The following is a 22,930-nucleotide window of genomic DNA, read 5'->3' on the forward strand; positions in this document are numbered from 1 at the left end:
TGAATTAAGCTTAGCTAGAAAACTTGCCTGGTAAAGGGAATGTTAACAGAATAAGGTGCTTTCAGCATGAGCTATATTTATGAAAGAGGACACTAGATGTCAGATTTACCAGAGGTTAATGAGATAGTAGCTTTGATAGTTCAAACTCTGTTTAAAGCTAGCTGACAGATATTGTGTAATTTTAGAGGACTCTCCAGAGAGTTTTAAGGCCCTATTTGAAATCCAATAAGATGGTCTTTATATACCATTTATCTTTCCTTTACAGAAAAATGACAGGTTTTATACAGAACCTGTATTGAGGCAAAAATTAAGAAAATATTACATAGGCTGTGAAGCTTCTCTTTGGTCTTCAAGTAATGGTAAATGAATGGTCAGCCATTTAGGTTTCTAAGCTCTTAATACTTATAAAATGTGGAGCACTTTTTAATTGATCCTTTTCAATTTTCATGTCAGTTAAATTATACACTAAATCTGGCAATGGTAGTCATCCAAAACGTGAAAAAAGTTATTAATGCTGAGGACTTGCCAGATTAGAAACATCCGGATCATTGATTACAAAATGAAAGGGAAAATCAACTGATTTATTTTGCTGTGCATTCAGTCCTCAATCAGATCCAGATGAGATGTGATACTTATCAGAGAACTGGATAGATCACATGACGTTTTGGACTAGACACTGAAGTCTAATTTGGGCTCATCTCTTAACTAGACCCCTGGTAAGTGAGCCTCAATTAATCACCTCTGAAGAGTGAGAATTGAATAATGTAGCTGGAGGGTCTAACTTGCAATGTGGTTCCTGTTCTTTATAAGTATGAACCCAAGGATCTGGGACGGACAAGGGGAAGAACTGGAGGTGATTGCTTCTGTTCCTGGGGATGCGTCTGGAGCATTAATTTTCTGGTGCTCCCTTAAGAGAGTCTGGTGCTGGTGCTGGGTTGAGTTTCGTGCACTTCCTTGGTTTAGAATGATCATGACTTGAGGTCCACACTAGAGTTGACTTTAATTGCCTTAATTGCCATATACATTTTGCATCAAATTGGCCTTTCAAGGGTCTTCCGAGTTTTAAATGGGATATCTGTGTTTACTCAGCTTCCACACAATTCTTGGTCCAAGTACAGTACAGAAAAACTTACTGGAACACACCTTAAAAATGCGACATTTTCAGTGCTTTCACCTTCTAGTTTTTCCCCCAAGAGAAGATATAAGGGACAAAGAGCCAGTTGTTTCTTAAAGTTCTGGATTCCTGGTGGGAGAAAATATTCAAAGACTATTCTATGACCCGTGGGCCTTCAAAGACCATATACACCAACACTCGGCCTTCCAGGGAGAAGACCAGGAGGAAATTAGCACCGCTGTTGCTAGGAGAAGAACAGCCTTCATAGATGGGTATCTACTTTAATGATAAAAATAAAACACATGAGATGTGGGTCAGTTGAATCACTTGTTTCTTCACACCTTACTGCACACGGTGAACCCTGAGAACATTCCATGGGTTCCAGTACAAAGACAACATGCTCAGGTTAATAACAATTTCCCCCTCTTTGAAAGACTTGTTTTGATGTCAAATCTTAACAAACTTTCAGTGCCCAGTTCTGTTACCCTTCTGATCATGGAAACAGAGATCAAGTCCTTGGTGCAGGCAGATGAAATATTTCCTCTACACCGATAGGTGCACTGCTGTCTTGAGTCCATTCAAATCCACTTGGAAAAAGGAAAGCCAGGCTTGTTAATCCATGAAGGTATTAGACATACAGGTAATTCAAAGGTACTGGGGAATTGACAAAGTATGTTGGCTTAGCGTATACCTTTGATGAGAGAGTATATTCCCAGGAAGGGTAAATACATTGATAAACTCATTGTCTTTCATCTTCCAACACAGTTTCTATTGACATTTCTTACAGCCCCAGGCATAGATTAGAGAGTGTATGGCCCATTGATTGCATTTAGAGCTCATAACGACAGGAAAGAAGATTGAATTCCTCTCCCTATGTACACAGGGAAGATTGTAGCATTTCCATCTGGCCTTCACTTTTGAATTTGCCAATCTATTTTCAGATTCTGTTTACTAATTCAGTAATTATGTTTCAAGAGATGTTTTTAATATCGTTCTTAAAAGATTTTAATAATATAATTTAAATATGGCAATTCAAGTCATTGTTTTTGAGTCTCTATGCGAATGAAATTTTAAGAAAGTTGTACGAAAAAGGTTTATATCATTCTTGTGTTCCGATGTTTTCTAGGTACGATCTCTTTTGTTATGTATTGCCACTTTAAAACCTAGCAAAAGTCGATATTTCTAGATATTTGGGAGAATTTTTTCTACTTTAATGTTTTTTTTCTTTTTGGCCGTACCGCGCGGCTTGCGGGATCTTAGTTCCCCGACCAGAAATTGAACCCGCGCCCTCGGCAGTGAAAGTGCGGCGTCCTAACCACTGGACTGCCAGGGAATTTCCAAACTTTTTCTATTTTATAAAGTTAAAGATTCCCGCGAAAAATGTCCTTAATGTCAGTGACGTCAGATCTTAGATTCCACCAAGCCACGTACAGTGGTGGATAGGAAATGACCGATCAGCTTCCTTTGGTTTGCCTCAGACCTCACAGCATCCTCTCCAGTATTCATGGTACCGGGAAAAATCTTCTGAAAAGCTTCTACTGGAGATATACCGGGGCCAAATGCCTATTCATCAGGACACTGAACTTTAATAGCGATAAGAAATGATTCCCATCGTTAGGTTATTAGCAGCTGCAAATAACCTAAACTCACTTAAAATGCTTTAGTAGAAAGTAGTTATAATTAAAGCAGCTTATTTATTGAGGAAGAAAAGAGGTTAATTAAATGGAGATTTGGGGGTACGTATTGACTGGAAAGGATCACTATTAAATTTATATTCACACAGTCAGAAAATGTCGCTGGTGCCCAGCCGGAGGACTGAGAAAAAGACGGTTGTTAGAATGTGGCCAAGGAAACACATGGGTGTCCTGGGCAGTTCAGGGAGCTCCCTCTTCTACCCCAGTGGACAGATGACTTTTCTCCCTCACCCTCTCTGTAGACCGAAAGTTGCTAGTTCTCTAGAGAAGTCAATCCAGAGAGCTTCAAGTCCAGGGAAAAGTAGGTTGGGGATGTAAGAGTGAAAAAAGATGGACCATAAGGCAGCTTGTGATCCCGTGAGATCCTGGACGCCCTCCGTCTGCTCCCAGAGAACCCACAACTAACGGTATACTCCTGTACATTCTCAGAAGGTGAACACCGCAGAGAAAACAAAATCACGTACTCTTAATGTGAACAGAGAACGAAAATCACCAGGTATTAGAACATTCCCATCGTGAAAAACTGAAACCAAAATATTTTTTAAATGAAAAAGTCCTTTTTTTTTCCACTTTTACTGAGATATAATTAACAAACAGCACTGTGTAAGTTTAAGGGGTACAGCATAATGACTTGACACACATACACTGCAAAGTGGTTACCCCAAGAGGTCTGGTTAACACTCAGCACCTCATATCGTTATAAAAACATGTTTTTTCCTTGTGAGAACTTTTATTATTTGCTCCCTTAGCAAGTATCAAATACACCACACTGCAATGTTAACTACAGTCACCATGTTTATATTACATCCCCAATACTTACTTATTTTCTAACTGTGAGTGTATACCTTTTTAACCACCTTCATCCAATTCCCCCAATCCCATCCCCCGCCTCAGGTAACCACAAACCTGACCTCTTTTTCCATGAGTTTGGTTTTATTTATTTATTTTTAGCTTCCACATATAAGTGAGATTATTTCTCTGTTTGACTTATTTCACTTAGCACAGTCCCTTCAGGATCCATCCATGTTGTCACAAATGTCAGGGTTTCCTTTTTTATGGCTGAATAATATTTCATTGTCGATATGTACCACATCTTCTTTATCCATTCATCTATCCGTGAACACTTAGGTTGCTTCCATGTCTTAGCAATTGTAAATAATACTGCTATGGGTGTAGCTATCTTTTCAAGTTAGTGTTTTTGTTTTCTTTGGATAAATACCCAGAAGTGGAATTGCTGGATCATATGATAGTTGTATCTTTAATTTTTTGAGGAACCTCCATACCGTTTTCTATAGTGGTTCTACCAATTTATGTTCCCACCAACAGTGAACAAGCGTTCCTCTTTCTCCACATCTTCACGAGCATTTGTTTAAAAAAGTTCCTAGAGGCAGCATAATACAGGAGCAGAAGAAAAATTTCAAAATAACAATATTTTTTAAAACGATATCACATATATTATAAAATAAGAGTATATTGTAATAAGAGGACCATCATAAAACAAATAGAAATTGAAAATAAAGTAGACGTGTAAAGAAATTGTTGAGAGTTTCGGAGGAGTCAGTTGTATAAAGGAAAGACATGAAGAGAAAAAAGATAAGAATCTTAGAAGATCGATCCCAAAAGTTGAATGTAACTAATAGGAGTTCCAAAAAACAGAACAGATAAAAACACAAGGGAAGATGTTATTCAAGAAGTAACACATTAAATTTCAAGGAATATAAAGTCCTAACTTAAAAGAGACCTTTAAACACCCAGTCTGATTAAAAAAGAAAGCACACACACATACCCATGCTAACCACTGTATAACATCAGAATAACAGGGAGAAAGTGTAAATCTTAAAGATGAGACCATCCACAGGGAATAACCATCAGTGCTCATATCAATCCTGAATAATAGGAAGCAGTGGAGATAGGGGAATATGATTTTCCATATAAAATTACACATTGAGCCATTTGTCCATCCAGTGTAATAATAAAGACACTTTCAGACATGCAAGGACTCACACACACAAATTACCCCTCAAACAAGCCATCTTAAGAAGCTACTAGAAGATGTGATTCAGCCAAAGGAAGAATTACCCCAGAGTGAGTAAGACATGACATACAATGCAAGCAACTGGGCTTTGGACGTAGGGGAGTGACATTCAGGACCAGCCAGTTTTGACTGGAGCTGAGATGTGTGAGAGCAACTCCATGGGGAAGCACAAGGGGGTAGACAGTTTGCTACTGTTTCCGTACATTTGGAAAACTATCTTGCTGGAGTTTTGGCAAATCTGTTGTCATGCCTGGGAAGAAATGAGTGATAGATATATAAAAAAACAAACGAAAAAGAAGGAGACAATTCTAAATTAAGATAAGTGTATAAATATGAGTGAGTATGGACATGTCACCAAGTGTCTTGAATAGGAGACGTCGCTTGCACTGTCACAGTATGAGATGGGAAAGGAAGGAAGAGGTGACGTGGGATGTAAGAGTTAACCCTTAACCTTAATGAATTCTGTAATCATGTCTAAAATTTATAAGGTGACAACGGGAAGCAAAGAGATTGGAGATACCTGCTTGAAGAAATGCCTTAAAAGGGTTGAAAATACTTGTCTCTGGTGTGTGGGATTGGGCATCCTAGCTGAGAAAGAACGGAGCATGGGTTCCCAATGTAAGTCTCTTAATACTATTTGATTTTTAAAAACGATATAGGTTTAAAGTTTAACAAAAGTTTAAAAAATCCTTAAAGAAATGAAGAGACAGGAAAAGAGACATGCAGCATAAGCGTTCAGGGGGTCCAAAATCTTGTTGCATCCCCCCTAGGCTGCGATGTCTGTTACCCATCCGTGGGAAGGCCCGCACTGTGGCACACGTGGCTACGCTAGCAGCGTGTCCACAAACTTTCAGGGTAAGCCAGTCTCTAAGGAGATTGCTAGCCACGGAGAGGAAATGAATATCCAAAATCCCAGTCTTCTAAACTGATGCTCAGTGAGTATATATGATCATTTTTCATTGTGTTTTAAGGTGCATGTGGTTCCTGCAGATAATTCTTTGTTCTGTCCTTGCAACTCAAAAACCTACTGCGTGGAGGACTGAAAAATTAAACCATCCCTCTACAATTTAGCTAAGTGACCTGTTGCCTTGTGCACTGCCCTTCAAAAGATTTTAGGTTTTTTTTACTGGCCATACCTGACCTTTCAGCATATGTCAGAATATGGCACAAGTTCCATTTCCTGAGTTCTTTCCCAACATTTGGTCTTTTCCCCACTTGCCTTTCCTAGCAAGCCTTCAGATACACGTCACTTAGGTCTGGATTCTGCCGGGGAATTTGCAGGAAAATACAGACAAGTGGAATTAAGGCAACTTCATGCACCAAGGACAGCTCAGTTCTTACTCTCAGCCGTCTCATTCCGTTTGATGCTGTACTGGCTCCTCTTTATTGATAATATCCAGATGTATGCTGACTTCTCAGGATCCTGAGTTACCTTTCCTACTACGTGTACCCTGAGGAACCTTTCCCACTACAGCTTCTGGTTCCCTATCTTGTCAGATCGGTGGTATTCCGACCACACTTACGTTGACATTCCATCATCGGGCACCCATCCCAACCCTACTCTGGATATGAGTGTCTGCTTCTATAACTTCTTCAGCAAATTTCCTTGGTTCAATCATTTTGTGGAAATCTAGAACAAACCACCATCTACATTGTGTGACTCTGGGCAAGTCCTGAACTTTACTGATTTCTTTATCTGTTGACTAAACATCGATCCACACCCTACATTATTTATAGAGATATTTATGGATGGGTTTAAAAATAGAAGTAGTAGGAAGCTTACAAGTAGAACTGATGCAGTCATTGTGAAATTGGAATAATATAGAAAATCAGTATGATCCAGGGAAAGAGAAATATAATTGGGAAATTCTTAAATTTTTTACCTTTATTCACCAGAGATTTCTATATTTCAGGCAGCTCTGGTGTGGAACGTGGGTTTACCAACTCATCATTGGTATCCTTTCTTTTTTTCCTCTTTCCCGTTGGCCACCAAAGATGCCTACAGCTGTTGAGTTTGGTACCACTCCTGGTGCAATGTGAAGGTCTCTCAGCTGGAAGGCCAGTAGTCGTCACCTAGAATGGTCGCCATATGGATCAGTTGATCAAAGGAGTTGTGTTAGAGTTCCCGTAGGCGGAGCTCGTGTGTAAGAGCACAGAGTTGGATTTATGTCACTCAGGAATGTCTCCTGGGCATCACTGTTCTAATCACATACATTGAAACTGCCCCCTGAGGGGGACTTGGGGTCCCGGGCACCTGCCGTGGGCTGGGCAGTGATGGGCCCTTCACAGCTGCCGCCTGGAGGGACAGGAAAGGGCAGTTTGCAAACAAGGTGCAAACTTCCGTCCACCTGCCTTCATGGGTTTCATGTGGATGAAGAGTAGTTCCCACTTCCTAAGGCTGCAGTGAAGATCGGATGGGTTACTACCCGGACAGTGTTTAGGAGAACCTGCTTCCTCCCTACTGGTCACTGAGCAATTGCTCTGGGCAGGTCCACCTACAGCTTTGTATATATTAACTTACTTAGTCCTCGCTAAATCCTTTTCTCCATTTTACAGGTGACAGAATGGAGCTTAGCAAAGTTAAATATCCAAGGTCTTAAAAACCAAGGTGCTCCTGGCAGCCCCTCCTTAAAATCCTGCTGTGCTTCCATTTTTCAGGTACATTCTTGCATGATCTGGCCTCTGCTCTCCCATTAGGTCAGTCACTTCTGTTCTTCAGATCTTTTTGATCTGACAGCGGTGCTGACAGTGTCACATGGTTTCAAGATGCTAGGGAGATAGTTTCCCATGATCTCCTCCTTACCGGTGGCCTGTCCTCACCTAAGTAATTCCTGCTTGTCCTTTAGAACTCATCCTGAGCATCACCTCCTCTAGGAAGCCCTCCTTAATCTAACTCGCAGTACAACTATAAGCATCTCCTTTGAGCCCCAGACCACCTTGGTTCTCATCCTCTCGTAACATTTTTCACAGTTTCCTGTGGTCATAGAGGTGCACGCCCAGTTCCCTGGATGAGACTGGAGACCTTTAAGAATATAAAGCGTGCTTTCTTTGTATCCACAGCACTCTGCGTGGGGGCAAGAAGTGCCTTTTGAAATGATTGAGTTCATGGTGTAGCCTGTGATCTTTGGCATCAGTATAGACCTAAATGTTCATATTATTTCAATCACTTAGTAGCTAAATGGACTTAAAATTGCAACTTCTTTTTTTTTTTTTTTTTTTGCCACTGGCACAGCATGTGGGATCTTACTTCCCTGACCAGGGATCGAACCTGGGGCCCCACAGTTGAAGCGTGGAGTCCTAAGCACTGAACCACCAGGGAAGTCCCAAAATCGCAACTTCTTCATCTCTAAAATGGAGAGAGTATCTTATTTGTAGAAATGTTGTTAGAATTAAATAAGATAATTTAAATGCTTTACTTAAAGCTTGGTACATAGGAATCACTGAATAAATGATATTATTCTTACGATCATTATTTTTAAAGCCAGGATTCAAACCCAGATCAATGCCAGCGTTTGCAAGCCAGACACACACAAAGCGCATTCATTGGTGGGGTCTCAAGAGTACCATTCAGGGCATTACTACGTGAAATTGAACTACTTGTGTGCTTTTAATATGCTAATTATATTCAGTTAGAAATGTCCAAAATCTATACTAAAAGGTTTTTTTTTTTCTAATAAGAAAAAAGTATTGTATCTATTTATATGAATTGGTTATTCTGAGCTAAACTCTGCAGAATATCTGGACTTAATAGTATATATCTCTGAACATATAAGTGGACACAATTTTAAAAATAGAATAACCCAAAGTGTTATGAAATACATATTATATAAATATGTAATGTATAATGCTTTCCATTTTCCATTAATGTCACGGGGTACAAAAGAGCTAGAATTCAGACACATTCCTCGTCCTGGCCTTACCTGTCACAGGTCAGAGCAGTTAGGTTGTAATTTCATTGATAGGATGCCCCCTCCTGAAAATAAATGCACCCCACCCCTAATAGAAACTGCTGGAACATTTAAAGCTTAAGTTTTTAAACTTAAGGCTCTGATCTCTGTTACCGTGCAGATAACCCTGGGAAGAGAAGACTTACTTGCTGTAGCTGTTTGCATCTAAAATGTGTGCGTGAGTCTCAGATTCTTCCGTTAAAATAGGTTGTGTTTAAGTCGGGGCTGCAGGAAGAGACCGTGGAGACCCTGTGGGGCTGAGAGAGAAAACACGGGAGTAAATGGCAAAGAAGGGGAAGTTCTGGTTTCATAGGCGACCTGCGTGGCTCCAAATAGGATTTCCCGTCAACGTGAAATTCCAAATATTCTTAAGTTATCCCTAAGGATGCTGTGCCTTTTGATTCCATAGCTCAGGCAAACCATATTAAGTAGTTAGCACTATTATAAATAATTGCGAGCACTATATAAATGCTCTTGAAGAATGAGGAAGCCAGTCAGTGGGGAAGGGCCCAGCTCCTTGAGGCCTGCAGGCACGTTCTCGGGCGAGTGTGGGTTTGCGCGCGCGCGCGCGCGCACACACACACACACACACACACACACACACACACACACACATCCTCCACACCCAGTTGCTCCAGGGGCTTCTTTGCCCTTTTCTGTGACCCCCCGCCCCCTCCCAGAGCGCTCTGTCCTCTCTGCTATTCAGGACACAGCCTCAGACCCGCCCCACAGGCGCTCACCCCAGCCAGGGGCATAAGGTGAGCGGGGCACGCAGAGTCCCCCCTTAGCACCCCTGCTGCACTTTCTGGTGTTGGGATCCAGCCCCCTTTCTCCATCTCACCTCCCGGACGCTCTCCCGTCCTTCTGGTGGGGAGCTGGGGGAAATGCGCCTGTAATAGAAATAACTCCCCTATGTTCAAAGAGCCAGCCTATAAAGAGCTCATATTCATATTTTGCTCGTTGATGCCTGAAAAGAGGAAACTCTAAGTACCTTGAGGACAGGGCCTGAAGCTTTTTATCTGGGTGTGCTCCACAGCCGTTAGCACAATGGCCTGAACGTATTCGTCCTCAGGAAACGTCGCGGGGTAGTTCTTGCCCGGAGGGTAGAGCACGTGCGGAAACACACATCCGCAGGACCCGCCCCTGTGATGGCTGGACGGTGAGAGAAAAGAAAGGAGAGGGGGCTCATTTTCGAACACGTTTTTATTTCAAGTTTCGGAGAGAGAGGGCAAGAAATAAGACGGAGTCAAATCTGATCCATGTGTAGGTATGGTTACCAAATGTTTTAAAATTTGGTGTTTTATTCCAAATCCTCTAACAAAAGTTGACATATATTCCCCAGTGCTCAGGCTGATGATTAGGGACATTTTTCTTACCCAGAGGTGGGGTATTCTGCTTTCCACTCCCGCAGACATGAGTCTCTGACTCACCCCTGCCCCTCCAGTGTCCTCCGGGGCTGGTGCTCGGGGTGACTCCTTTGAATCCACGTGGAGGCAAGGTGATCATTTCTTGCCAAAGGCAAAAATCTGTGGAATTGTGGCCTGGTGGCACAGAAGAGGCGGGGGGGCCCTGAGAAGTGGGATGGTCAGGGGTCCCATAGAAGGTGAGACAATGAGAATTCACTATGTTTACTTTTCCCCCGTAGTTCCCTTTAGGATGAAGACACCAAGTTGCTTAACTGGTCTTTATTTGAAACTAGAGTGCTGACTTGTAAGAACCTCTCAATGTTAAGAGGCGTATTAATGAATCCATGTTCAGAAAGATAAAGGAGGAATCGGGGCTAATCAAAATACCAGCTATTTTAAGATCTTCCCTTGACCGTGTAATGACCTTCATCCATATTATGCACCATTGGTACTCATGACAATTACATGTTTTTAATTTTCTCAGTGTTAAAAACATTAATCATCAGTACCAGCAAATAAGATATTTTTGCCTGAGTTTATATAAAGTTTTGGCGGTACGAAACTGGCAAATATGAGGTATGTTAAAAAAAAAAAGGAAAAAGCCAAAAACTGAAAATAATCTACCAGACATTCACTAAACTCGAAATGTCGACAGTTAATTTTGGTGTCATAGTCAATGTCAACAGAGAGGCACTTCAAAGTCAAAGTGACTAAATCTTCATCTCTTCCTCTGAAAACTCGTAAAATATGGTGGTTGAGAGTCAAAGAGATTTGTGGGAAAATAGGATATCAGTGCTTATATGTCTGAGGGAAAGTAACTACTTTTAAGTACAAATAAAATGAGTTGGGATACTTTTTACCTTTGCTCCTTGTCTGTCTGTCCCACTCAGGGTCAAGAGTGATGTGTTCAGAAATGGCTTTGGACATTACTTTGAACAAAATTAACGGCGGGCAGGGAAAACCTGTACCTGTAGCAAAGGGTGGAATCGGCTGTCTGTCCAGCAAATGAGTTGGGGACGGGAGGAAGGATAGTGCTACTGACGCCCCAGTGTGGCCCAATTAATGTCATATTGTCAATAAATAATCAATCAATCCACTGTCTGCTGTGTTTGGCCATAGAAGGTATCTTCTTTTATTTGGCCATGATGCGCGGTACTGTGGTAATACTTAAGTATCGTTGGACCCCGAATCTATAGAGAAGCTCCAGACCGATCATCCTGCTGATGGAGCACGAGGTGACTGGCTTGCTGGCATAGGAACAGGCATCTAGCCTGAGTCTTTAAAGAGAAATGTTTCATTTATTCATTTAAATATATGTCTTAAGCACCTCCCATGTGCCAAACATTATCCCAGCATTGTAGATAACAGCTGCAAAAACAAACAAAAAATACACAAAAGTCTCTGCTTTTATGGAGCTTGCATCCTAATGGAAGGAAACAGAATTAAACATCTTCATAAGAAAAACACGTAACATGTATGAGGATGATACGTGCTCTGCAGGAAAAATAAAGCAGGGAGCGGCACGGGGCGTTCTCAGCTGAGCGGGGGCATGATTTCAACCTGCGGAGAAGGTGGTATTTAGTGAGCTATGTGGCGTCTGGGGGATATTCAGGCAGAGGGATCTAAGAGGGCCTTGCACAGCAGGTTCAAGGGCAGCAAGAAGGTCAACATGTCTGAATCAGAGTGAGTGAGGGGATGCAGAGCGGGAATAAGGACGGATGCACATCCTATCCCGCCTGGTAGACCAGTGCAAAGGGGGGCTTTTGCTTTGAGTGAGACATGGAGCCTTTGCAGGGTTTTGTGCAGAGTCATGGTAGATTTACATTTTAAAAGGATCACTTAGGCTCAGAGTTGAGAATAGATTGTAAGAAAGCAAGAGTGGAAGTTTAAAACTTTGGCCATAGTTTTAAGAGAGAGGATAGAATCTTTCACTGGGATAGAAGTGGCAAAAGTAGTGGGAAGTGATCTGATTCTGTGTATATTTTGAAGGTGGCGTCAACAGATTTTTCACGGACTGGATGTGGGATATGAGAGAAAGATAAGAATCCGGGTTGACACTGTGTTTGGCCTGAGCAAAAGAAGCACTGAATTGTCACTTGATATGATGGGAAAGACTCTGGGGGAAAAAATGAGGCTTTTGTTGTTGTTTTGTTTTTGTGGGTTTTTTGTTTTGGGGCGGTTGTTTGTTTGAGAAGGAATATTAGGAGAACTCCTTGAGAATGCTAAGACTGAGATGTTTATTAGGTTCTCTTCTTCCTCTGTGGCAACCAGCTAGACTATATTTCTTGGCCTCCTTTGCGGTTATCTGGTTTTGTGTCTGAGTTCTAGCCTGAAAATGTGGGCACAAGTGATATGCATCCCCTCCAGGCACAGGCTGTGAAAATCTCACAAGCAGGAGGATCTAGCGTCTTTCCCTGTCCTTAGAGGACTTCTAACATAAGAAAGCAGAACAATGAGATGGAAAGAGCCTTGGTCCCTGAATAACCTAAGACCGCCTGCCAATTAGGAATGCTTATTATAGACTTGGGGAGCAAGAAATAAACTTTTGTTGCGTTAAGATTTGATCGTTCATCTGTTAGAGAAATTAGTGTTACACTAACCAGTACGGTACCCGGATTGACATATACGTTGGGGAGTCACCAGCTTATAGACAGATTTTTAGAGTCCTACAGTGGACGTGGTCCCCAAGGGAATGAGTGTGGGATGAAAAGAGAAGAGGCCCAGGGATTGAGCTTTGAGGACCCTAGTATTTAGTGGTCCAGGAGATGAGGGATGAACCGGCACAGGAGCCCAAGAAGGGCTGACCAGGAAACTAGAAGGACAACCACTTAAGCAGAATTTCAAGGAGGAGGGAGTGACCAACTCTAAAATGAAACTGATGGGTCAAGAAAGGTAAGGAATTAGCCGTTTCATTATGGTAAGTATAGGTACTTTTGGAGAGAAGATAACTTTATAGTAGAATGTAACATAGACATGAAAATTTTTATATTAGAATGTAACACAGACATGAAAAATAGAAAACTCTAGCCGTTTTAAAAACAATACCCATTGTTTAAGAAGAGTACTATCATATAGAAAATATGTTGTTCTAGTGAAATATTCATTTCTCATTTACTGCCTGAACCTTTTCTATTGGCCGAACATTCATTTTTCTTCATTTCTGACCTTGAGCAGAAAAGTTGTTTTCATCTGCATTGCTTTTTCTCTTTCGTTTGTGGTGGTGTTTTCATCAAGGATATAGAGGAAAGATGGGCATTGGGGGAAGAGTGACAAATGCTGAATCCTTCATCGGCATGAAGGAAACCTGTGTGGTTTTGTTCTAAATTATATGAGAAGCTGAGAGGTTATTACTTTATAATACTGTTTCAACACATCCTTTTTTCCACTTCTGCACACTTTTCTCCTTTCCTGTGCTTTATTTTACAGAGGCAGGAAAATGACTCTGGAAATACTGGTCTGAGGTCATTAAAATGAATGGTGCTGGTCTGTACCATGGGAAGAACGGATGCCCTGTGGTCCACTCACCCTGTGCCATCACATGTGTTCGCTTTAGTTCGCTTTAGTTCGCATTCATGTGCTTATCCAGTGCATCTCCTCCTGTCAAAATTGTGGTAGAAATTCTTTCAGACCATCCTTATGCTTTGATTTGAGACTTTTCAAGTCACCTTCTCAGTGTCTCCTTTCTGATCATATACTCTTTTCCTTGATAATAGCAAGAAATTCCAGGACTTTGGGCTTTTATTTTACGAACAAGGATGTGGTGATTAATTCTGAAGCGTAGACACTGAGCAGACACTCTGGTCAACCAGTCCTGCCTGTATCCACTTACCTGATTAACCACCACCCTCGGGTACATTCCTAGCAAACTGCAGGCCTATGGAAGATCTACTTCATATTTGATAGATTGTTTCTTAATAAGCATTTCAGAAACAAGTAGGTTTTTTTCAAATCATGTTCCCTTGAAGCAATTTTGATTCTACTTTTCATTCTATCAAGACATATGTTGCATACTAAATTCTGAAAAGTAAGCAGTCAGGTTTTTAACATGTGCTCTTTGAAATATTGGCATGATTCAAAGTTCTTATACTTGGTGCCATTTGCTAATGTATTATGCATAGCTGAAAATGCAAAACTCATCTTACTTCCCATGGCCTCAGTGCTGGGGAAGACCCTGTAGCTCTTTCTGCCAGTGGTGGTTTCTAACCAGCCTGTTTCTGTGGAAACTGCAGGGAGGACGATGGAAGGGCAGGTAAGATGGCGATAGTGCCCATCAGTGGTTTCATCCCTTTGAGAAGATTGAATTTGAACAGTAAATGCCAAAGCCAGTATGAAAGCCATCAATTCAGGGTTACAGAGGGGCACGGACTCGTTACTTTCTCAAGGCCCTCTGTGTTTTATGTCCCAGTTCCAACATAATACCAGGAAGACAAGAGTCCAGCCCCAGGGTTCGTATTTTCACAAAACCATCATGACTGAATGGGCAGTCAGGGTGAGGACAACCTCCCTCCTTTGTCAGAAGCACCCGTGTGCAAAAACTGCTTCATTTTTCTCTGTGTTCCATCCATCTAAACTTTATTGATTTCAGATGAAGTGATATTAAGCTGTTTCTTCAATTAAATACAAACTTAGAATTGTAGAGCCACAGTGAAAATATCTACCATTCAGACCTCGAGTAGGGATATTTATATAGGCAAGAAATCCCAAATAAAAAGGAGTATTTGGATGCAAGGAGTTCTTACCTTCCTAACTAATACTGAATCTGGTAGAAATAACCAGTGAGCTAACATCCTCTTAAGCCTAGTTTAACTTTTCTTAATCTGCCATTTTATAATAACCCGTGCATCTTGAGTTATGAAAGTAACTTATTGTCTTATACTCTAAGATAATAGGCAACAGTTGTTCTTCTCTAAATGCATATCCACGTTCATGTTCTGTCTTTATATCCATATACTCCAACCACAAGTTTATAGCATATTTCAAACATGACATTCTTGGATTATGTTTGATGGGCTAGTCATGTATGTAAGATACAGGGTGGCCCCCAAGGATGTCCACATCTTAGGCCCTGGGAACGTGTTGGGCTACAAAGCAAAGGGGGCTTACACATGGAATTAAAGTTGCTCATCAACTGACATTAAAGTAGGGAGAACATCATCGTAGATTACCCGAGTGAGCCCAAGGTAATCACAAGAGTCCTTAAAAGTGAAAGAGGGAGGCAAAGAAAGAGAGTCAGAGGGAGATGCCACTACAGAAGCAGGATCAGAGGGGCAGTGAAGGTTTTGAAGATGGAAGGACGGGGCCGTGAGTCAAGGGACATGCGCAGCCTCTAGAAGCTGTTGAGGATGAGGAAACGCATTCTCCCCTAGAGCCTCAGAAGGACCGTATCCCTGCTGTCACCTTAATTTGAGCCCACTGACACCCTTTCTAGACTACTGACCTACAGAACTGTAAGAAAATAAAGTTGTGTTGCTTTGTGATTTGTTACAGCAGCAGTAGGAAGTAATTACAGATACTCATGAGACGTACGCATCCATCACCCTCTATCGTATCTATTGGTTGTACTCATCTGGAAAAGCATGGAAACAGCGGGCTCCGTGGAAACGTGACAGCCAACGAGCACTTGGGGTGCAGGATTTCCCCCACAGTTAGTTTCTGGACTGAAATCTTCCTCTGACTTTTTGGATGTTGGCAAGCGTGTGGTAACGGCAAAGGGTGAGACTCAGCTTATAGCTTTCCTGTCAGACCTCCGAAGGTCAAAGGCTCTCAACCTTCTCTTGTTAAGCAGTGAACTCTGCTTCCTGGCAGTGTTATCTCATAATTTTCTGTCAATTCTTCTATGGTATTTCTGCCACCAGATCATTACATGCCTTCTAGAAATTAACATTGACTGAAAAGAGCTGATGTGTGTACTTCATAGATGATATTTCTTCAGTGAAGGGCAAAAAACATCAAAACACTTACCCATATATACACTATACAATGAAAAAAAAACAGCTCAGGAAATAGTGAAGATGGATTTCAGTCGTTTTATAAACTAAAACTACATTTCTGAATAATTAAAGAATATTTTTGAGGTGCTAAGGCTGAATTTTATCTGTGAGGCATTTGATGGGAAACGCATCCAGGATCAGATGTTACAGCATCTGGTGTAAGGCAGTGTGGGAAGAAGGAAAGAAAATGGGGCTTGGGGCCAGGCAAGCCTGGGCTTGAATCACATCCGATATTTAGCTGTAGACCTTCTGAAAGTCTCTCAAGAGCTCAGGGTCTCCATAGGTCCACCTACAAGATGGAACAAGGTAGGTCTTACTTCATAGGTTTGCTGTGTCCTTTCACCTAGTTATCAGGGTCGCTGTGTCATTTTATGTAGTCATCACTTAGGCCTCCCCGTTCTTTATTTCCAGCCCTGACTTGTACCACTACATAGTTTCCTGATGGGACTGAGCTCTTCATCTGAACATTGCTTTGTTTTCCCTCCCTCTGTTTGGAACACTACAATCCATTCACACTTCTGTCCAGACCCAGGAATTGCCCTCACTCTTCCCATCACCTGCCAATCAGGTAACACGCTCAGTTTATGTTGCCTTCTGACAACCTGAGCTACGTTCCCTGTTCCCCATCTGTCCTCCTGAGTTCAGATCCTCACTGCCCCTCACCTGAACTACTGCCGCTGCTCCCTGGCTGGCCTCCTGGCCTCCATTTCCAGCCCATCCACTTCATTCTCCCTCTGTCCCCGCTGGGGTCTTTATAACAGACACATGCCCAGTCGTTAAAACTCTTCAATAGCTCCTTTCTCTTACAGGATCAGGGTCGTAGGCAGAGACTCATTTTTTCTCTGCCTCAGTTTCCTCATCTCTAAAATGGAGATAATAGTATGCAACTTTAGAGGATTTAAACATTTTATTTTATTTTATTTTTTATTTATTTATTTTTTGCGGTACACGGGCCTCTCACTGCTGTGGCCTCTCCCGTTGCGGAGCACAGGCTCCGGACGCACAGGCTCAGCGGCCATGGCTCATGGGCCCAGCCGCTCTGCGACATGTGTGACCTTCCCGGACCGGGGCACGAACCCGTGTCCCCTGCATCGGCAGGCGGACTCACAACCACTGTGCCACCAGGGAAGCCCCTAAACATTTTATTTTTAGATAGATAACGTATTTCCATCGTTCAAAAGTCAAACCAATGTAGTTAAGTCTTAATCACACAGTGGCCCCACTCAAGCAGTTCCTCCCGTGCTCCAAATGGGCAACAGTTTGTGGATTTTTTTCTGCATCCTTTCTGAGTTTCTTTATACAGATAAAATGCATATATATACGTATATATCCAATATCTGTTTTATTCTTCATATCAGAAAAATGTCTGAAAAAATGACTTCTAGATTCCTTGCATAAAACCCTCATCCTAAGACATCAAGCCACCTCGCTTTTGTAGGTCAGTTTCTATTTACAGTACAAGCAGTAGTATAAATGGATCTTACATCCACCTAAAAGAAGGGTAAAGCAGGTTTCTTTGTATCCTGCATTGAACTCCTTCCAAAGAACAAAAGGATGTTGCTTGCGCTAGAGCAGAAGGATGGAGGCCACCTATATATCTTTGAGTGTCCAGTGGCTCACTCTGCTCTACATACAGCATTTAGTAATGCATACTGAATGTCTAGTTGAACATTTTGTTCAGAAAAAGAAATAAAGCAACCATCCTGTAACTTTAGTTTAATTCCTACTACCCTTCATCCATGACTGAATGGTTCCTCACCATAAGGTATTGGGGCAGTACATGGTAAAGATTGGAAGTCATGGGGCTTGAGCCTAACTCTGTTTATCAGCTGGATGGAGTAGTAACTGTCACGAATCTTTCCCAGTTGACAGGATAATCATATACCAGTTACAGATAATTCAGGGATCGCTTATCATTCAAAAGGTTTGAGGTGGGGCTGATTCAGCAGTGCCAGAAGCGTCTCCCACAGAGGGACCTGAGACAGTGTGGCGTCTCCACCAATGACCCTACATCGTGGCCTGTCTGTCTCAGGCTGTCCTCCAGGATCTACGAACAGCATTTAGTTCCTCCTCAGATGAGAAGACAATCAGAGAGATGTGACCAAGGCAATATTTCTTTTAGTGGTGACTTGGAAGGAGTAATTTCGTTAGGAGATACACCCAAAGATAGCATTTTGAACGTGATCATGATCTAGCTGAGATCTGTCAGAAAACCCAGGCAATGGTGGTCTACTGTGAATAATTAGAGATTTAAACCCCCAATTTACCTGTTGCTTGAAGAGGTTTTTAAGACATTTTTATGAGAAGCTTAGGCTTGTAACTCAAAGCTATAATAGAAATTGGCTTTGACAGAAAGCAGTGTTATATCTAATATTTTAGTCCTATGGAGTCAATTTAGGCAGATTATAAATAATATTAGAATAATATAAGCTCTAGCTTCCGAAGGCTTGGAAACATTAAGAGATGCAGCTGGAAAAGAAAACTTGACCAAAGAAAGTTGACTAATTTTTTAAATGTCCAGTTTTGTTATTAAAAATTCCTGCTTGGTCATTCAAGGATTCAAGAAGTCTTTTTGTTACCAGGAGGGCAAGGGTGGGGCGGAGGGATAAATTGGGAGACTGGGATTGACATATACACGCTACTGTATATAAAATAGAGAACTAATAAGGACCTACTGTATAGCACAGGGAACTCTACTCAATACTCTGTAATGACCTATATGGGAAAAGAATCTCAAAAAGAGTGGATACATGTATATGTGTAACTGATTCACTTTGCTGTACGGCAGAAATCAACACAGCATTGTAAATCAACTAGACTCCAATAAAAAATTTTAAAAGAAGAAGTCTTTTTAAAGCACTTTCCTATATGTTCAGAGTTATGTCCAAATGCTAGGTCCATGAAGAAGGCATCATATGCAGAACTTCGGCTTTCTTAACGGCTAAGGCTTTGTTGTGGAGATAGAGACACCAAAGAACTTCAGTGATGTCAGAACAGAGACAGAGCGTTGTGCTTGGTTAAGCTTTATTTTAGGTTCTGCTTATAAAAAGTGATCTGCCTTTAAGTCACCCCCTTGTAGATAAGAAACCACATACCAGGGTGTACAAATATTCGAAATAAATAATAAATAAAGTAAGCATATATCAATTATGACATTAGTCCATAAATTTTAGGGAAAGTGCACATTAGATGTTTGGGGGTATAGGAACCCTTCCTGTAAGCTACTATAATTGGGGAAATAGGTTAAATCATTTAATAGTCACTTCACACTCTATAGAATGAAATCCTTAATATCCATAAAAACGTGAGATTTTTTTCTCTCTGTACTCGACAGATGTGAAGTTGAGACTCCCTTTGTAAACTTGAGATAAGCACACATCCTCTTTGTAAGTTACTTAAGAAAGTAAATCACAGAGATGCAGGTGGCCTGTGACAGAACACAGATCTATATTGTCAGAATGACAGAACACATCGTGCATGGCTGCTAATGTCGATCTCTGGCGTATAAAACTTACATCGCGTCAGTTTTCAAGGAGCTCAGAAGTATGGATTCTATAAAGGTAGCATCCCGAGTTGGGGATTAACATCTCCGCATACACAGATTGGGTCCCTCGTGAGCGCACGGGCTCACACTGGATCTGGCTCTGCCAGCTTTGCATCCTGTGTATGGTCCCTGGACCACTGCCTCTGGAAGAGACGCACTTAAACACAGAGTCCACCCTGTACTTAGGACTGGGAGCTGGTGTGTGGGAGTGGTCGTATGCCTATGTAGCAAAGCCTCCTAATTCGTTCTCATTGTCTGCCAGCCCGGAAATACCGCCTGACGCCATTCTTTCGGAAAGAGATGGCAGGGCACTGGCATTCACAAGGCTTTTCTCTCTAGACCTTTGTAAGTACCTAAATTTCCCAACATGGGTGAGCTTCTGACTTTGACCTTAATTCTGTTGAGACTCCTGTGTTTCCTGTTCATGGCACACCTTGGTATACTTTTGGCATTTACTGAAATTTTCTCCTACTGGATGGCCGTTTTTTTTTTTTCCACAAGTAAATAATGATGTGCAGATTTCATAGGAGCCCTGAGCCCCGTGGCTTAGTCAGTTATCTCACTCCCTGGCTCACTCACTTCTACATGATAACATCCATCTTGGTGTCCACAAGGCAAATTTGTGCTTGGCCAAATTACAAAATAACAGATTTAATTGCCTAATAATTTTCAAATAACCACAAGCAGAAACGTTAAATCCATCCATGTCAATGGTCTACCCTTTGTAACCATGAGACAACATACTTCTCCTTGACTGTCCCTTATGTTCTGAAGGGTGCCTAATGATCCAGCAATCCCACTCCTGGGCATATATCTGGACAAAACTGTAATTCAAAAAGATACATGCACCCCTATGTTCATAGAAGCACTATTCACAATAGCCAAGACATGGAAGCACCCTAAATGTCCATCGGCAGATGAATGGATAAAGAAGATGTGGTATATATACACAATGGAATATTACTCAGCCATAAAAAGGAATGAAATAATGCCATTTGCAGCAACATGGATGCAACTAGAGATTATAATACTAGGTGAAGTAAGTCAGAAAGAGAAAGACAAAGACCATGTGATATCACTTATATGTGGAATCTAAGCTATGACACGAATGAACCTAACTATGGAACAGAAACAGAATCACAGACATAGAGAACAGACTGGTGGTTGCCAAGGGGGACGGGGAGGGATGGAGTGGGAGGTTAGGGTCAGCAGATGTAAGCTTTTATATAGAGAGAATGGATAAACAACAAGGTCCTACTGTAGAGCACAGAGAACTATATTCAATATCCTATGATAAACCATAATGGAGAAGAATATTTTTTAAAAAAAGAGTGTATATATATATATATAGAGAGAGATATATATAGATATAGATATATATCTGAATCACTTTGTTGTACAGCAGAAATTAACACAACATTGTAAATCAACTATACTTAAAAAAAAAAAAAAAAAAAAAGGATGCCTAATGACACGGTTAGGTAAGGCACCCACCCAGGGGCCATCGCCAGCACAGTGGATGCAGCCAGACCCTGAGCATGGCGGAACAGATGCGTAGCAGGAAGAGGACCTTGTGCCCACCTTTGAATCTCTTTCCTACCAGAGGCACTCCTCCTGAAGCTGACGCATGCCTGATCTTCCACTGGCTTTGAAAGGTGGTCCCCCTTATTTGAGTTAGCTCTGGGGTCACAGTGAGCAGGCCAGTGAGCCCTGGCAGGTCCCTCCTGCTGGGAAGAGATGTGTTCTCTTTGCCATTCCTTGTAGGTAGTATTCACTGACACTGACCCAAGAGATGTCATTGTTCTGAAGTTAGAAATGTCACACTGCTGCTTTCGCAGAGGACTGGGTGTTACAGCACAGCTGCTGTGGGCTTTGAGTTGGTTCTGATCTGCTTTGCATTTCTCATTATTATACTTCATCCCTTGAAAGCAGATTTTTAGCAAATGTGATGTCCACAGCTTCCCTGCTCAGCTCCAGTCCCTCCCCTCAGACCCCACTGCTCAGAGCCAGGCAGACAGCAGAGGACCAACACACCCTGCCAGGGACACCCTCTGGAGGTGCTCAAGAATCAAAACAAAACCCTTTGTTAGCAGTGATTTCTCAGGAAGAGAAACCACTGCCAGCAGTTTCTGCGGTGTCCTCTGGTTTCCCCAAGGGTGCAGAGACCATGCCTGTGGACACAAACGCACAGAGGTAAGGGGCGTTCAGAGATAAGGGGCCCTTCTAGGAAAATTGATGCAAAGCAGAGAGTGTTATCCCCACGTCTATTTCACAACCTATGGGGCCTTCCCGTTCGACCCCCTCACTGTCTTGACTCAGTAACAGCTGAGAGATGTTAAGTGACCAGTCGGGTCAATTTCAAGGATAAGCTCATCATATAAACCCGGTACCTCGGTTTCCTCATCTGTAAAATGCAAACGGTGATACAACCTAATTCACTGAGCTATTGTGAAGTTAAAACAGGTATTGAACATCAAGCATTTAGTGCCATGCCTGGCCTATTTTTAAAAGTGTGCCCTGTAATGATAACTATGAACATCATCGGTAACGCACATCTCCTGACCCTAGCCGGCAGAGGGCTTCTTCTGTCAGATGCTCATATGTTCTCCCGGTAAAATATCCTACCAGGGTCTGTGTCCCGTGGGAGAAGGCAGCCCTGCTAACAACCAGAGAACCCGTGTTCTTGCCCCAGCTGGACCCTCACTAGTCAATGGGACCTTAGTAAATTAATCCCATTTTTTTGACCTTCGTTTCCTCATAGACAGCATAAAGACTGAATACACTACTATATGTAAAATAAGGACCTACTGTCTAGCACAGGGAACTCTACTCAGTACTCTGTAATAACCTAAATGGGAAAAGAATTGGAAAAAAAATAGATACACGTATATGTATAACTGAATCACTTTGCTGTACACCTGAAACTAACACACCATTGTTAATCAACTAGACTCCAATTAAAAAAAGGAAAAAAAAAAGGCTAGGAAACAGAAAATAATCTTTAAAACCTCTGTCATGTCTAACAGTTCTGGTCCACAAATGTGAAAACAGCCCCTCCTACTGGTTCAGGCTCCTCGTTCTTATCATGGACCCAGTGGTCTCAGCCTCCCCACAGAAGGATCCAGCCTGTTCTTCTAAGTAGCAAAGAAGTCAGAATGTTCACTCTTGTTCGCTTCTCGAGAGTGGAGCATGGTGAGGAG

At 41.9% G+C, this 22,930-nt stretch overlaps 1 protein-coding gene and 1 non-coding gene across 2 annotated transcripts in view; one reads left to right on the forward strand and one right to left on the reverse strand.

Moving 5' to 3' along the window:
• The window catches only part of XKR4 (XK related 4), a 312,781-nt gene that overhangs the window by 46,078 nt on the left and 243,773 nt on the right, over window positions 1-22,930 (forward strand). The gene's annotated exons all lie outside the window — the stretch shown is intronic.
• On the reverse strand, window positions 8,091-8,162 carry TRNASTOP-UCA. Its single transcript has one exon. It is a non-coding gene; the product is annotated as a tRNA-Sec (tRNA).

Source organism: Phocoena sinus, chromosome 17, assembly GCF_008692025.1.
Source record: "Phocoena sinus isolate mPhoSin1 chromosome 17, mPhoSin1.pri, whole genome shotgun sequence".
Taxonomy (NCBI): domain Eukaryota; kingdom Metazoa; phylum Chordata; class Mammalia; order Artiodactyla; family Phocoenidae; genus Phocoena; species Phocoena sinus.